Raw genomic sequence first — 17,495 nt, forward strand, 5'->3', positions numbered from 1 at the left:
AAGTAATAAGGCCTTCAGCTTGACTTAATTTCATAATTTAATACATAAGTATTCATTTCAATGTTAAATTATATTATTTATATTTTGGAAGGGGTAATTTTTTTGTCTTTGACAGTACTAATTACTCAGCTAAAAAAACGAAATTAAACACCCCAAAGTGCAACTAAGAATTTTAAAAAAATACTTCCCCTTAATAAGACATATTAATTTCCAAAGTTCATCTGAGATTTTAAGAGATAAACTAAATACGACACATTAATGTCTGTTTTTGTCTTATCTCAGCCCCTTTTTTAGCACGTTTCGCACAGTTTTTATTCAGATTCGCCGAGAGTTATTTTCAGCGGATGACATAATATCCTAATTAGATCAGTCGGTCATGCTCAGCTGACAATGTACAAGACAAGCTCGATGAGGGTAGACAGTTCTGTTTTTTCTCCGTTCCGATTTGTCGGGGATCCAGCCGTATTATGACATCATTGACATTACATTGGTCAGGCTTTTTGGCTCTATTGCACTTTTAAGAGATCGTTAAATTAAAATAACAAAAACGATGATGCCCCAATGTTGTGAAACAGAGGGGCGGAGGAATAAAGAAGATCCAAATGCATCCATCGCCCCCTTTGGAGATGAACGCACATATTTCCCACGTTTGAGGCGGCGAAAAAAACAAAGCATTTTTATTTTAATTTTAATTTATTCAGAAGAAATCGGGACTGCGGCTATCGAACGGGAGACCCAGAAACCGAAAAAACCGAATAACCTGCCCAGCAGATAACTCTCAGGCCTCGGGTTACATTCTTTTGTTGGGAAATTTATGACTGGACGGCGGAGACGGAGCCACCGGCGGAAAAAAGGGGAAAAAGGAGAAAAGGTGGAGTCGAAAAATGTGGAAACGGTGGAAAATGCCCGTGTGTTTAGCAGCGTTTAATGGCTCATTTCGAATTGATTTCTTTTACCGGCCACACTCGGGAAAAACTATTTTAAAACTTAAAATTATCAATAACAAAATACTATTTTTGAGTTAAAAAAGCTTCTTTTGATCCGAATAAATCAAATAAAAAGATAAATATAAAAAAAGAAAATTGATATTAAAATAAAACACAATACTAAACATATATAAATTATATTGGTCTTTACATATAAACTTTAAATCTGAATCAATAATCTGTTGATCCAAAAATGTAAAGAAATATTATTTCGCTTTAAAAAATTCTTAATACATAAAAAACATTAATGCTTAAAAACTATTTTGATGACCATAGGGAAGGTCAGGGTAAATTGAAAAATTCTTATTCTAAATAATTTGTATCGTTTTTGAAGAGTTATTTTCTTTCGAAAATATTTTCTTTAAATGTTTATTGTTTTATATAAATGCCAAATTAATAAATAATACAATTATTTTTCAGAGTGCAGTAGCTGAGACATATTGAGGTCCCACTGCCGCGAGGGGGAGTTCTTCTTGGATTTTCATTCGGAGCGCCAGGGCGATTTGTGTGCCGACCACTTTTTCGGGGGCTGGCTTTTAGTGGAAAAGCTGTAAAACTTGTTGAAATGCTTGTAAGCATCGTAAAAATGCGCACTGTGAAGAGTCTATTACAATGATGCCATCGTGCTGATAACCCAGACAAGCAACCAAACTACCGAGCCTATTTAATGGCATTGGAAAGGTGCACCCGGCTCCAAGTTTCGAGTTCCAAGTCCGACTTGGAATCCGAATCCAAGTCCGATTTTGAGCCACCTCCTCCTCCTCCTTCCGAAAAATCGGCGGTTCGACTCATCAGCCGTCGAATGATGCGCGCATTTCCGCACTCGACTGGAAAATTGTGTGTCGAGATGGGCCATAAAATTGGCAAATGGCCGAGGCGCCACATTGTTGCCAAACCTGCCATAAATCCGGTGATTGTTAGCCAAAACCAAGAAGTTATGGGGCTTATTAGCCATCCAATTCACTTAGACCGTATGGAAAATGTAAGGAAAACACTAGAAGCTTAAGTGGTACTTCTCTAAACCTTTGATTTGCTTAATTTTTTAAATTAACTCTTCGGCTGGCAAGTATTTTTAATTTTATTTATTTGGGTTAAGGGCAGAAGAACTTGTAATTGGACAATCAAATATAAGTATTCTTTTATACTTTATACCCCTAAACCTTGGCGCCTAAATTAAATAGGATAAAGAATACATATTTATAAAAGCCAAAAAAAAGATGTTAGCATACATTCCTTGCAAAAGAAGCCTTAAAAGGCTTCACACTTAATCAATATACATCAACTCAAAGCTTTTTTATTGAGAGACCCCCTTCAAATTAATCACATTCTCGAACACGGAACGTGCTATACAAAACCTTAAATGGAACCCGCTTGACACTTTGCTTGAGTTTTATGACCCGACTTTGGGACACCAAAAAATTTTTTATTTATGTTATTGGCCGCATAAATAAATCCCAAGCAGATCATAGATCGTGGTTCCGTATATAAAAAAACCAAAAACTATAGTATACCTGCAGCACATTAAAGATCCATCAAATTGGGGGAAGCTCTTATTTTAATGGATCCACAGGCAGCTCAAATATTTAAGTAATGCCCTCAAACTAGATTCGTGTTTATAGAAAATCAATTAAAAAACTATTTCAGCAGACTGGCTAATTAAAAAATGAAATTCCAAAGAATAGAGTCATTTGGTGGTAAATCTCAATCGGACAAATTGTAAGGTTTATTGGTATTAAAGTTTTATCTGTTTTCAAGCATTTTTAACTGTATTTTAAATGGAAAATTCAACGCTATCATACAATTAGAGCAATACGACAAAAGTTCCCAGAAAAATTATTATTTTGCTTTGATTTGTTTCTGCCGGGGTAGGATATTGAATCCTGTAGTCGTAACAATCGCTAGTCCCACGCGAAATGCTAAAAGAATCAAGCAAATGAGCCGAGAGCCCTCGAGCAATAACAATTCCTACCCAACTCAGGACTCTCCTTGTTGACTTTTCATGTCACAGGGATGGACACATAATTGCACAATGATTGAGTCCGAAAATACACAGAAAAAAATGTTTTAAATATAATATCTTAAATAAATCTGAAATAAGTTGTACCAAAAGAAAATTTGAAAAAAATACTTTATTTTTTCCTTTTTTTTTAGTAAGCAATTATATTATATTATAATAATTGGATTCACAAGATATCTATGCTGAACAAGCAAAATTTTTTTTTTTGTTTATTAAATTTTGTGGTTTAAGTATCCTAAGGCTAAAACTTCAATACCTATTCTTTACTGAGATAGTCGCATTACATAACATTACACTTAAAATCATTTATTTTTCGTTGAATCCTCTTTTACAATGTTATTATATTTCAATTAACTTAAAGTTAATAAAACCTTCGAAAGTCAATTAATTTTCCCCAAGTTTTAATTACAGTGTACATACAGATTCGACTTCGTAACTGTGAAACCCCCGGGCGCTTCCCACATTACTGTGTCTTTTGCCATTGTTAACTTGTTAATTTCATTTGATTGATTTTTAATGCAGTCGCCGACGAATTGTCGTCCGAGATAGAGGATATTTATACAACTATAGTTATGATTAAATCAAGTGAGACTCGCACGCGGCTTACTCGAAAATCAAACAAAGGACAGAGCGCCAAGTGCAGCGAGTTCATTGAGTTAAAAGGAAGCTGCAGGCACGTGTCCTTAATCCGGTAATTATAGTACATCCCTCGTCCTTTTCCACCGATTGTGGTTTGAATGCCAAAGATACTAGATACTAGATGCGATCCGAGAGATACATTTGGGTGAGATTCTGTTCTGTTCTTTCCCAGACTGGGGCGTAACAAGTTAATTTATGCCCGATCCCGGGACCCTGATAAATGCCAAACCTACCGATTTCCCTTTTTTGGGGCTCTAAAGTATCGGGTTTCGGTTTTCCGGTTGTCGTGTAACCTGTTGACAAGTTGCCACATTCGAATAGACGGAAAGAAAAAAAGGCAAAGGTTTCCCTATGTTAAATGCTTGTAAATCCGTATCTAGTCGCTACTAAGATGTGGCCACAATAATAGAGTTATCATCGGAGCCCCGGACAAATCGAGCCACAATTTTTGATTAATCACCTCTGTTTGGGCCTGCGCTTTTAATTTTACCCGCCGTTGTCATCCCCCGATATTAATTCACTGTCTCTGCCTTTGCTTTTGCGTTGAAAAATTTGCCTTTGTGTGTTTTATTGCTCGACCAAAACCAAAACCAAATCCAAATCCACCTTAGACCTACGCTCTCGCATCCACACACACACACACGCACACTTTTATTCTATATTAATTCAGTCGATGGCGGCACGGCGCAACAAAGTCAAATCGATTTTTTATGAAAATCTCTCTGTCTCTTATGGGCTTTTAAATGTTTAATCGCTTATGAATTTCGATAACGCAGCGCTACTAAACGATGCTTTTCGTATCTCAAGATGATGATCCACAAAACAATCGGGTATTTATAGAAGCTGTTTCCAAAGAGCCAAAGATTATCTTTGGATTGTGTGCTAAAATTAAATGATGGCTTATTGTGCGAAATTTGCATAGGTCATAGCGCTGAAAATGGGCTTTTAAGTAAATAAATTCTTAATAATTTAACTATAGGTAATAAAACATTTTATTAAATGTATTTACTTAAACGAACATTTAATTAATTTTCTTTGCACAAACATTTCTCATTTTTGTGGAAATGTGTAGTTCTAAACTCTTACCTATTTTAATTTTTTAGAGATATACATCAGTTTAAGTGGAAATGAAATCGTTGGAAAAGGAGAATAAAAAATGGTGCATTTTTGATAGAAGCCTTTTGAGAACTTTAAAAATATAAAAGTTTAGAATATGTTTGGTTTTAGTCCTTAAATATAGGTGATTTTCAACACTTAATGATATTATTTTCTAGTAAAATACGCTCATCTTTGTCATATTTTTTATAATATTTTTTTTCATTTTTAAAGCAATTATTTAACCAAATGTTTTGAGTTGATTTAATTATGCTTAAATAAAAGTTGCAAACAATGTGGGGAATGATATTTTTAAAAAGATTTTTTTTGGGGGGAACAAGTTGCTCAATTGCTAATTGCTAATAATAAAAACGTTTTTTTTTTCAAATGGAGATACAAACTCTACATTTCACCCTGCAACATCAATTAATTCTTGCTAAAGGCAATCATCAACAACTTATTCTCGTCTTTAATTTGCCCCTCTAGAGCACGTTTAAATAGATTAAATGGCTGTCCCTGAATCGAGTTGCTGGTGGCTTCGGATGGTTGCTGTTGGCGATGATGTTGCTGTTGCAGCTGCAATTTGATGTTGCTGTCGTTGACTGTGTGTGTGTGTGTGTAAGTGTTGCCCTTTGTGTTACGCCAAAAATGCGCCACAAAGCCAAACGAGAGCAACATCAAATGTGAAAAGCACAGCAGCAACAGCAACAACAGCAACACATGTGTTGCAAGTGCAACTGCAATATTGCACTTTGCAGCCATTGCACTTTGCATAACGGGGCCTCGAATGTTTGCATGTGTGCGTTGCGGTGTTCGGCCATTTTGTGAATGCATTTATCTCACACACACACACATGTATCTATATCGCTGTATCTGTGTTTGTATATCATTACTTATCAGATACTTATTATGAGCACACGATATCGTATATTTTGGCATGCTCCTCTGTTTCTCGTGTCTTTGTGTGCGTTTGTGTATGTGTGTGAGAGTATGTGTGTTTGGTAAATATGCAAATGAGCCTGTTTGTTGCCACTACTGTTTGCCATTGTTGTTGCTGTTGTTGTTTGCTGACGTTGTCGTGCGTTGATTATTGTTGTTGCTGTTGCTGTCGGTGCTGTCGGTGTTTTTGTAGTTGTTATATTGGACATGGGGATGCCGCCAAACGACAAGCAGCAAACATTTGATTATGATACGAAATCGATATAATTTAAACGATGACCAAAACCCCAAACACCTAAGGGTAAATTAAGTTCAAAAGGACAGGACCTAATGTATAACAGCATTTGAAGATAACTATTAACATATATATTAATTGATACTAGATCAAATATTTCGAAGACAGCGAAACTTTTAAGCCACAATGAAAGAAAAAATAGTAAAAATAAACAACAAAACAACAAAACCAAACTTTATACTGTAAAGAATTTTAAAAAGAAATTATATTTTTCTGTCACTTTGAAAATAAATACATATAATATCAATAAGACATCAAAATTATAGAATGCTTAATTTTAATATACCAAAAAAAGGATTAGTATTTTACTAATATATCATCGCCATCAAATTCAAATTAATATATTTACATCATTGCCTATTTGTACAACAAATGTTTTAAGAAGTAGTTTTAAATAAAATAGGTAAAATCATTAATTTATACTAATTCTAAAATCCTACCTAAGTCTATATAAAACTTAGGTCTATTTTAGTAAATGTTAATGTTAGTAACTCACTGTCTACTTTTATATGTATTAAATTATGTTACTAACAAGTAATATATATTATGAGGTAAGGCCATTAAATAAATTATTTATAAATTAGTTTTGTATGAATACATTTTTGAGCCGGGACACCCTTTCTGGTTTTATGTTTGTTGACTTTGCAACTTTGGCCCCTTTCGAAGTCGAGGGCAAACAGCGGCAATTGGCTTTCATGACAGGTGGCTGCCTCCTTTTTTTCGTTTCTAGAGATATGGCTGTTGCATCTCGGGGGCCATTCATCAAGCATGGGACCTCATAACGCCCCCAAGTTTTTGGGGCGAGGAACCCGAGAACATCGCGTGTCCGAAGCGTCGGCGCTCGTTTTAACGCCTTTTTAAGTTTAGCCGCCGAACAAGTGCAGTTCTCACCAGCGCCAACAACAATTGCAGATACACGAAAACTAATTACAGATTCTAATCGCGTCATACTCTTGTTGTATTTCGTGTGCAGAAGCCATCAATATTGGGGAAAAAGGGGGGGAAATGGGGTCTGAGGCCTGAAAACTTTTGCATGCGGCACCTCAACATAAATTTTTCACCTTTTTCCTGTCGCTGTTTTGTGTACTTTCGACTGTTATTCAGCTTTTGTTATTATTTATTTGTCTTTCTTCTCTTTTGAGGTCTCATATTTTTGCATTTCTAGGTGCTGCCTTTTGTTTTGTTGAGGAGTGCAACGGAAATGGTTGTAGACGCGGAAGTGAATTGTTAGGCGCCTTTACCGCCCCATTGAAGTGCGAATGATAAAGGAGCTTCAGCAAAAATGCCAACGGGAGCTGGTGACATGACAGGCTAAGCCGGCTGAGGGTTAAACTTGTAAAGAAAATTTAAAAAACACCATATAACCACCATATAACTTTATGAATAATTTAATAGTTTCCTTGTAAGATAATAAAAGTTGTCAATAATAAAAACCGAATAAGTATGTTGAAAAATTCTTTACCAACAGCTTTCTCTTTAAATTTTCATTTATTTAAAAGTAACAAACTGGTAACAATATAAATAGAATTAGCTATAAAAAATAAAAATTTAAATTTAATTACTTACCTTTTAAAGTCTATTTCTCCTTCTAATAGTAAAACGAAAATGATTGAAATATTTGCAAAGACAAAACGAACTTACAAATCGAAGTTTATTTGATGCTAAACTGAATTTAATTTATACACTTAGCAAGTTTAGTTTAGTTTTAAAAAAACTTAAAATACTGAACATAATGATTTATTTATGACATTAATTTTAAAAACTAGAGATACATAAAAATTCGCTTATATTTTATTAAGTATTAAACTATAAGTTGTGCTATAAATTCATATTTCTTGTTTCTGTTTTTTTATATTTAATATCAAATATCCCTCTGATAATAATTAATATTAATATCTTCCTTATTGTAAACAACATTTATTATTAATATCTTGAAAAACATATGTAAGGATATTGTGTTTTTAGTTTGCGATTATTAAAATATACGCAATGTCATAAATTCTTACGTCTTTTTTATATTTTGCAATATCAAAAGAGTAAAGTGATAAGTTATTAAGTTATGCCTTTAATATTTATACTCAAGTCCATTACATTTGTAGAACCAGTAAGGGTTTTGCCGGCGCTAGATCTCGCCAACCCGGAAAGTGGAAAACTGCGGTGACGGTAAAAACGCCTCCTGCCAAGGGAATTTCCACGAACTGGACTGGCGGAGCGCCAGGAGCAATGAAAGGACTGCAGGACATAACTCAGAGCTCTGGACTGCAGGACTCTCTTGCCAGCCAACAGCTGTTTTTCGTCGGCAGCAGCTGAAATCGAGAATTAAACAGAAACAGAATCGAAACAGAAACACCCTGTCCCAAAAGTCACCCACCACTCACTCAAAACTGTGCCGAAAACACTCGGACTTTCGGGCAACGCCCCCTTGAGTGGATTTCTCCACTTTGAGTGACTTTCTGCTGAGTGAACTTCAACACTGCGCCGACGCAAACTCAAAAAAAATGTAGAAAAACAAACAAACATGGAAAAAAAAAACAAACTGAAGCGTGTTGAAAATAAAACAAAGGGGGAAACTTTTTCGACGACTCTCGAAACAAAATGGCAACCATGAAAAGCGGAAAATGCTCAGCAATGCGAGATGGAAAACTGAAAACTGTAAAAAGGCAGCGGAGGCGCGGACGTTTGTTTGACTTCTCGCATTTTGGAAAGTTTTTCAAGTGCTCACCACACACACATGCCTCCCACATTTTCCGCTCCCACATTTCCACCCCCATTTTCCGGCTGCCTTGCAAAATATTTATGCAAGTCAAGCGTCGGGCATTTATGAACTGTCAAACATTCTCAACGCAATTCCAATGAATTTGATACTTTAACATTTTCGTAAAATGACTGACAAGTGGGCATCGACATCGGGGGATGGCTATGAAAATGTGGGGAAAAGTCGGATGAAAAGTGGGGTAAAACTGGGGGAAAAGGGGCTTGAACACACACATACATGGACTCACACTTGGCGTCAAATTGGCGGTGTTAGTGCCATATGTGGGTGTCATCTGTGCGGCAAAAAGGGTGTTTTCTGTGTGCGAGGGGATGACTTGGGGCTTCGGGGTTGGAATCGAGCAATTTCCACTTGCTGCAATATGTCATTCGGAGACGAACTCTTAATTGACATACTAAAAACCAAATGGAGATCTTTAAAACGGGCATCTGAAGTTGAAGGGGAATATTTCAATAAAGTCTTTAAGGAACTTTAAGGATTAGAAGGTGTTGGATACTGTTTTTATTACTTTTGTATTAAAAACTACTTTTAGCTTCAAAGGTGTATACGATTTTATATATTTTAAAAATTTATGAAAATAAATATATGCAGAGCTTAGTTTAATTTGTATAGTTAATGCAAATATTAAACACTACAAATGTAATGATACAAAAGTAAGCTTTCATAATAAAAACATTAAAAGGTCCATATACTTGGAGCTATAAACATAAATTGCTAGGTTTTAAAAGGATTTAGAAACAAAAGAGCAAGATGGAATAATATATTAAATAGTTTTTGATTATTACGAAAAGTGAATTAAATGCTAGATAACTTATGTGTTTAAATTAGTAAAAAAAAGATAAGCGAAATTCTTAGTAATACAAAAATATGGTTAAGGCAATGTTGTAAAATTTAGATGTAAGAATTATTATGGTTTACCGTTCCATCTGCTTAGCTTTTTATTGCGGTCCTTGTATTTCCTTTGTGTGTATAAGTCATAAGAAACAAATATACACAATAAGATATGTTCGACAATAAATTTCGTGGGCTATCCTGATTAATTATCACTCTGCGAACTCGATTTCCAGATCCTGGGAATCCTTACCTTCACCATAAATTCACCCAGCCGCCAATTGAAGGCGCTAGGCCATAACATCCAGCCGAAACGTTCGACTTCATTAGAAGTAAACCGAGTTCGGAGGTGAGAAAAGCCAAGTAAATAGAGTGCAATCATAACAAAGCGCCAAATCCAAAGATAGCGCCGTCTCTGGATTCTGGTTTCTGAGTGCTAAGTGCTAAGTGCCAGGTGTGAAATCAAGTGAAAACTCTGAAAATTCCGACAAAGTTACAAAGCGAAAACTCCCCCATTTTAATTGTATTTGTGTAATTTTTCTTACAGCGTCAACTTTTAAATCAAATATGGCGCCGACTGCAAAACAAAGGAGGCAAAAAAGAAAAGCAGCATATTTTCCAAAGGAGTTTGGGGAGCTGGAGAGCTGAAACAAAAGCCAGCCGTTGCTCATTTGCATAAATGGGATAGTGGTGGGTGGTCGATTTCGGGTGCCTTTTTGGGGGGTTCACTGTTCACAGGTTCGCTGAGCGACGCTAACAGGATATGCCAGTGAAGCACCAATAATCCTTTTAATAAATATGATATCGCAAAGGACCACAAAAAGCCACAGCGGTGGCTCATCCTTCCTTCACGTTCCACGTCCCCACCGATTTTCCCCCCCTTTCCCATCTTTTTTCGGGCTGCCGGCATCATTTGCATTTTATGCAAATTTTTCGGCACCAGGCGAAATGTGGCAAACGTTTCGAAGGATACACAGGAAACCAGTCAGCTACCATCTACCATCCTCCGTGTCTCTTTACAAAGCGAATATGTAAATGAAAAGTTCTGATGTTTTTTAAAAAGCTACCAAAAATAAACAACATAAAAATGCGCAAAATGGTTGGCCAAATGGAAATGGAAATGGAAAATTCTGCAAAATGCATATTTACTGCTTGCTATAGAAGGGCTCCAATGGGAGAGTAAGGGGTATTGGAAAAATTAAAGGAAGTGACGGCATACAAAGGAAAAGTACTTGCTATTATTAAATACTTGGGTATAATTAAAGAATTTAAATTCCTTTGTTTAAATAATAATCGTATCGACAATTTGGGATTATTTTGAAAAGTTATTTAAGTGCAAGATCATAAACTTTTATGATTAAATTAATAGAACATAATTAAACAATTTAAACGCCTTTGCTAAGAGTGTTGCGTTGTAAAATTCAGATAAGTTTGAAAGAAATAAAGTAAGATCAGTTTTATCTTGATATTGTTAAGATTTAGTTAAGCCTGTTTCATCAAAATTCAATTGTCTAATTCTCTTCTATTTATTGACCATAAGATGTTAACTTAATCTCTAAATTTTGCAAAGAACATTACCCCTCTTTTCTGAGAAATCTAGAGCACTTTGCATTCGTTTCCTTGGCATCCTTTGATGTTTGCTTTGGTTGTTGGAAAATATGTCGAATATTTTCACAGGCGGAGGCATCACAAATACAAACTCACCCATATGGCAAACAGACAAGAAGAACTTTTTTCGCATGTGTGAGTATTTGCATGCAAATTGTTTGTCTTTTAAAATATGCACAAATATCAAATTTTACCCTTTGCGAAAAAATCTCGGAGCTTAAGAAAAGTCTTGCATATGCCTTAAAGTCGGGAAATGCGTTCAAAATACTCTTTTTTTTAAACCCAAAGGGCCACCTGCCGTTTGAACTATTTAGACCGCAATCAAAGGCCATTGATCTCTGCAATTTTTGCACGACCTAATCATTAACAACAATTGCCGCAATTTGCCACATGATGACACAGACCGATTATCATCGCGATTATATCATCGAATAACAAACATGAACATTTTCATAATTTTCGAGATGAGCCGAAAAAAAAACAGACAGCGAATGCAAATAGGCGTGAGAGCCCAGCCAAAATAAAACTAAAATATTGCGAGGGAGGGTAAAACAAGTTGCCAGGGTTTCCAGGATTCTGGTTCTGATTCTGCTGCCCAGCCGCGCATTTAATTCAATTTGTTAATTTACAAATCCGCAAAACTATTTGCCGGCGAGGGAGTCTGTCTGCTCTGCGGTTTTCGCTTTTCAGGGTGGAACGGAGTGATTCGGAGGCGATAACTGCAACTTGTTATTACCATGTATTTGCACTGGGAAAAAAATATTTATATTTATGAAATAGATTTTTTGGTAATTTAAAAATCCTCGCTATTAATGATAATCGATTGTAAATTGTATGGAACATTCAATGAGGTATGGTTTAAGTCTCTTAAACATCTGCATTTAATAATTATTAAAGGTTGATTTTCTGTAATTTTTATAAAGTTTTTAAATTTTCAATTAGTGATTTTGCGGAAAAGTGACCAAAAAGCTGCAGTTCTAAATCCATAACTTTTCCTTCCGCCATCCGATTTCCAAGCGGAATATCTTTAAAGTTGTTTGGCTTAACCCTCTGAAAACCTGCATTTAAATTTTGCTTTAAAATAATGAATTATTATTTTTACGATTTAACTTCTCAAATAATTTCCGAAAAATAGCATTAAAAACTTGGTTTGTAAATTCGGGTCGATTTTTTGCTATTTTAATAATTTTTGCCTTTCAAAATTTCCGAAAAAACCGCCTTTGCAGAAAATTGACTAAAAACCTGCAGCTCTAAATCCATAACTTTTCTTTCCGCCATCCTATTTCCAAGTGGAATATCTCCAAAGTCTTATGGCTTAACCCTCTAAAAACCTGCATTTAAATTTTGCTTTAAAATTATGAATTATTATTTTTACGAATTAACTTTTCAAATAATTTGAAAATGGTTCCAAAATCCCGCAGTTTTAAATCTATAACTTTTCTATTAGGTACCCGATTTCAAAGTGGTATATCTTTAATGTCTTCGTGCTTAGTTTTCCACAAAACTGCATTAAAAACTTGGTTTATAAATTCGGGTCGATTTTTTGCCATTTTAATGATGTTACCCTTTTCAAAATTTTCGAAAAAAACCGCCTTTGCAGAAAATTGACTAAAAAGCTGCAGTTCTAAATCCATAACTTTTCTTTCCGCCATCCTATTTCCAAGTGGAATATCTCCAAAGTCTTATGGCTTAACCCTCTAAAAACCTGCATTTACATTTTGCTTTAAAATTATGAATTATTATTTTTACGATTTACTTTCTCAAATAATTTCCGAAAAATAGCTTGGCAGAAATGGTTCCAAAATCCCGCAGTTTTAAATCTATAACTTTTCTATTAGGTACCCGATTTCAAAGTGGTATATCTTTAATGCCTTGGTAATTAGTTTTCTAAAAAACTGCATTAAAAAGTTGGTTTGTAAATTCGGGTCGATTTTTTGCCATTTTAATGATGTTACCCCTTTCAAAATTTCCGAAAAAACCGCCTTTGCAGAAATTTGACTAAAAACATGCAGTTCTAAATCCTTAACTTTTCCTTCCGCCATCCTATTTCCAAGTGGAATATCTCCAAAGTCGTATGGTTTAACCCTCTAAAAACCTGCATTTAAATTTTGCTTTAAAATTATGAATTATTATTTTTACGATTTAACTTCTCAAATAATTTCCGAAAAATAGCTTGGCAGAAATGGTTCCAAAATCCCGCAGTTTTAATCTATAACTTTTCTATTAGGTACCCGATTTCAAAGTGGTATATCTTTAATGTCTTCGTGCTTAGTTTTTCACAAAACAGCATTAAAAAGTTGGTTTGTAAATTCGGGTCGATTTTTTGCCATTTTAATGATGTTACCCCTTTCTAAATTTCCGAAAAAACAGCCTTTGCAGAAAATTGACTAAAAACCTGCAGTTCTAAATCCATAACTTTTCTTTCCGTCATCCTATTTCCAAGTGGAATATCTCCAAAGTCTTATGGTTTAACCCTCTAAAAACCTGCATTTAAATTTTGCTTTAAAATTATGAATTATTATTTTTACGATTTAACTTCTCAAATAATTTCCGAAAAAAACGCTTGGCAGAAATGGTTCCAAAATCCCGCAGTTTTAAATCTATAACTTTTCTATTAGGTACCCGATTTCAAAGTGGTATATCTTTAATGCCTTGGTGTTTAGTTTTCTAAAAAACTGCATTAAAAAGTTGGTTTGTAAATTCGGGTCGATTTTTTGCCATTTTAATGATGTTACCTCTTTCAAAATTTCCGAAAAAAACAGCCTTTGCAGAAAATTGACTAAAAACCTGCAGTTCTAAATCCATAACTTTTTTTTCCGTCATCCTATTTTCAAGTGGAATATCTCCAAAGTCTTATGGTTTAACCCTCTAAAAACCTGCATTTAAATTTTGCTTTTAAATTATGAATTATTATTTTTACGATTTAACTTCTCAAATAATTTCCGAAAAATAGCTTGGCAGAAATGGTTCCAAAATCCCGCAGCTTTAAATCTATAACTTTTCTATTAGGTACCCGATTTCAAAGTGGTGTATCTTTAATGTCTTCGTGCTTAGTTTTCCACAAAACTGCATTAAAAACTTGGTTTATAAATTCGGGTCGATTTTTTGCCATTTTCCGAAAAAACCGCCTCAAATAATTTCCGAAAAATAGCTTGGCAGAAAAGGTTCCAAAATCCCGCAGTTTTAAATCTATAACTTTTCTATTAGGTACCCGATTTCAAAGTGGTATATCTTTAATGCCTTGGTGTTTAGTTTTCTAAAAAACTGCATTAAAAACTTGGTTTGTAAATTCGGGTCGATTTTTTGCCATTTTAATGATGTTACCCCTTTCAAAATTTCCGAAAAAACCGCCTTTGCAGAAAATTGACTAAAAACATGCAGTTCTAAATCCTTAACTTTTCTTTCCGCCATCCTATTTCCAAGTGGAATATCTCCAAAGTCTTATGGCTTAACCCTCTAAAAACCTGCATTTAAATTTTGCTTTAAAATTATGAATTATTATTTTTACGATTTAACTTCTCAAATAATTTCCGAAAAATAGCTTGGCAGAAAAGGTTCCAAAATCCCGCAGTTTTAAATCTATAACTTTTCTATTAGGTACCCGATTTCAAAGTGGTATATCTTTAATGCCTTGGTGTTTAGTTTTCTAAAGAACTGCATTAAAAAGTTGGTTTGTAAATTCGGGTCGATTTTTTGCCATTTTAATGATGTTACCCCTTTCAAAATTTCCGAAAAAACAGCCTTTGCAGAAAATTGACTAAAAACCTGCAGTTCTAAATCCATAACTTTTTTTTCCGTCATCCTATTTCCAAGTGGAATATCTCCAAAGTCTTATGGTTTAACCTTCTAAAAACCTGCATTTAAATTTTGCTTTAAAATTATGAATTATTATTTTTACGATTTAACTTCTCAAATAATTTCCGAAAAATAGCTTGGCAGAAATGGTTCCAAAATCCCGCAGTTTTAAATCTATAACTTTTCTATTAGGTACCCGATTTCAAAGTGGTGTATCTTTAATGTCTTCGTGCTTAGTTTTCCACAAAACTGCATTAAAAACTTGGTTTATAAATTCGGGTCGATTTTTTGCCATTTTAATGATGTTACCCCTTTCAAAATTTCCGAAAAAACCGCCTCAAATAATTTCCGAAAAATAGCTTGGCAGAAAAGGTTCCAAAATCCCGCAGTTTTAAATCTATAACTTTTCTATTAGGTACCCGATTTCAAAGTGGTATATCTTTAATGCCTTGGTGTTTAGTTTTCTAAAAAACTGCATTAAAAACTTGGTTTGTAAATTCGGGTCGATTTTTTGCCATTTTAATGATGTTACCCCTTTCAAAATTTCCGAAAAAACCGCCTTTGCAGAAAATTGACTAAAAACATGCAGTTCTAAATCCTTAACTTTTCTTTCCGCCATCCTATTTCCAAGTGGAATATCTCCAAAGTCTTATGGCTTAACCCTCTAAAAACCTGCATTTAAATTTTGCTTTAAAATTATGAATTATTATTTTTACGATTTAACTTCTCAAATAATTTCCGAAAAATAGCTTGGCAGAAAAGGTTCCAAAATCCCGCAGTTTTAAATCTATAACTTTTTATTAGGTACCCGATTTCAAAGTGGTATATCTTTAATGCCTTGGTGTTTAGTTTGCTAAAAAACTGCATTAAAAAGTTGGTTTGTAAATTCGGGTCGATTTTTTGCCATTTTAATGATGTTACCCCTTTCAAAATTTCCGAAAAAACCGCCTTTGCAGAAAATTGACTAAAAACATGCAGTTCTAAATCCATAACTTTTTTTTCCGTCATCCTATTTCCAAGTGGAATATCTCCAAAGTCTTATGGTTTAACCCTCTAAAAACCTGCATTTAAATTTTGCTTTAAAATTATGAATTATTATTTTTACGATTTAACTTCTCAAATAATTTCCGAAAAATAGCTTGGCAGAAATGGTTCCAAAATCCCGCAGTTTTAAATCTATAACTTTTCTATTAGGTACCCGATTTCAAAGTGGTGTATCTTTAATGTCTTCGTGCTTAGTTTTCCACAAAACTGCATTAAAAACTTGGTTTATAAATTCGGGTCGATTTTTTGCCATTTTAATGATGTTACCCCTTTCAAAATTTCCGAAAAAACCGCCTCAAATAATTTCCGAAAAATAGCTTGGCAGAAAAGGTTCCAAAATCCCGCAGTTTTAAATCTATAACTTTTCTATTAGGTACCCGATTTCAAAGTGGTATATCTTTAATGCCTTGGTGTTTAGTTTTCTAAAAAACTGCATTAAAAACTTGGTTTGTAAATTCGGGTCGATTTTTTGCCATTTTAATGATGTTACCCCTTTCAAAATTTCCGAAAAAAACCGCCTTTGCAGAAAATTGACTAAAAACATGCAGTTCTAAATCCTTAACTTTTCTTTCCGCCATCCTATTTCCAAGTGGAATATCTCCAAAGTCTTATGGCTTAACCCTCTAAAAACCTGCATTTAAATTTTGCTTTAAAATTATGAATTATTATTTTTACGATTTAACTTCTCAAATAATTTCCGAAAAATAGCTTGGCAGAAAAGGTTCCAAAATCCCGCAGTTTTAAATCTATAACTTTTTATTAGGTACCCGATTTCAAAGTGGTATATCTTTAATGCCTTGGTGTTTAGTTTGCTAAAAAACTGCATTAAAAAGTTGGTTTGTAAATTCGGGTCGATTTTTTGCCATTTTAATGATGTTACCCCTTTCAAAATTTCCGAAAAAACCGCCTTTGCAGAAAATTGACTAAAAACATGCAGTTCTAAATCCATAACTTTTTTTTCCGTCATCCTATTTCCAAGTGGAATATCTCCAAAGTCTTATGGTTTAACCCTCTAAAAACCTGCATTTAAATTTTGCTTTAAAATTATGAATTATTATTTTTACGATTTAACTTCTCAAATAATTTCCGAAAAATAGCTTGGCAGAAATGGTTCCAAAATCCCGCAGTTTTAAATCTATAACTTTTCTATTAGGTACCCGATTTCAAAGTGGTATATCTTTAATGTCTTCGTGCTTAGTTCTCTACAAAACAGCATTAAAAAGTTGGTTTGTAAATTCGGGTCGATTTTTTGCCATTTTAATGATGTTAAAAACCTGCATTTAAATTTTGCTTTTAAATTATGAATTATTATTTTTACGATTTAACTTCTCAAATAATTTCCGAAAAATAGCTTGGCAGAAAAGGTTCCAAAATCCAAAACCCTCTAAAAACCTGCATTTACATTTTGCTTTAAAATTATGAATTATTATTTTTACGATTTACTTTCTCAAATAATTTCCGAAAAATAGCTTG

This window comes from Drosophila gunungcola, assembly GCF_025200985.1.
Source record: "Drosophila gunungcola strain Sukarami chromosome 3L unlocalized genomic scaffold, Dgunungcola_SK_2 000005F, whole genome shotgun sequence".
Taxonomy (NCBI): Eukaryota; Metazoa; Arthropoda; class Insecta; order Diptera; family Drosophilidae; genus Drosophila; species Drosophila gunungcola.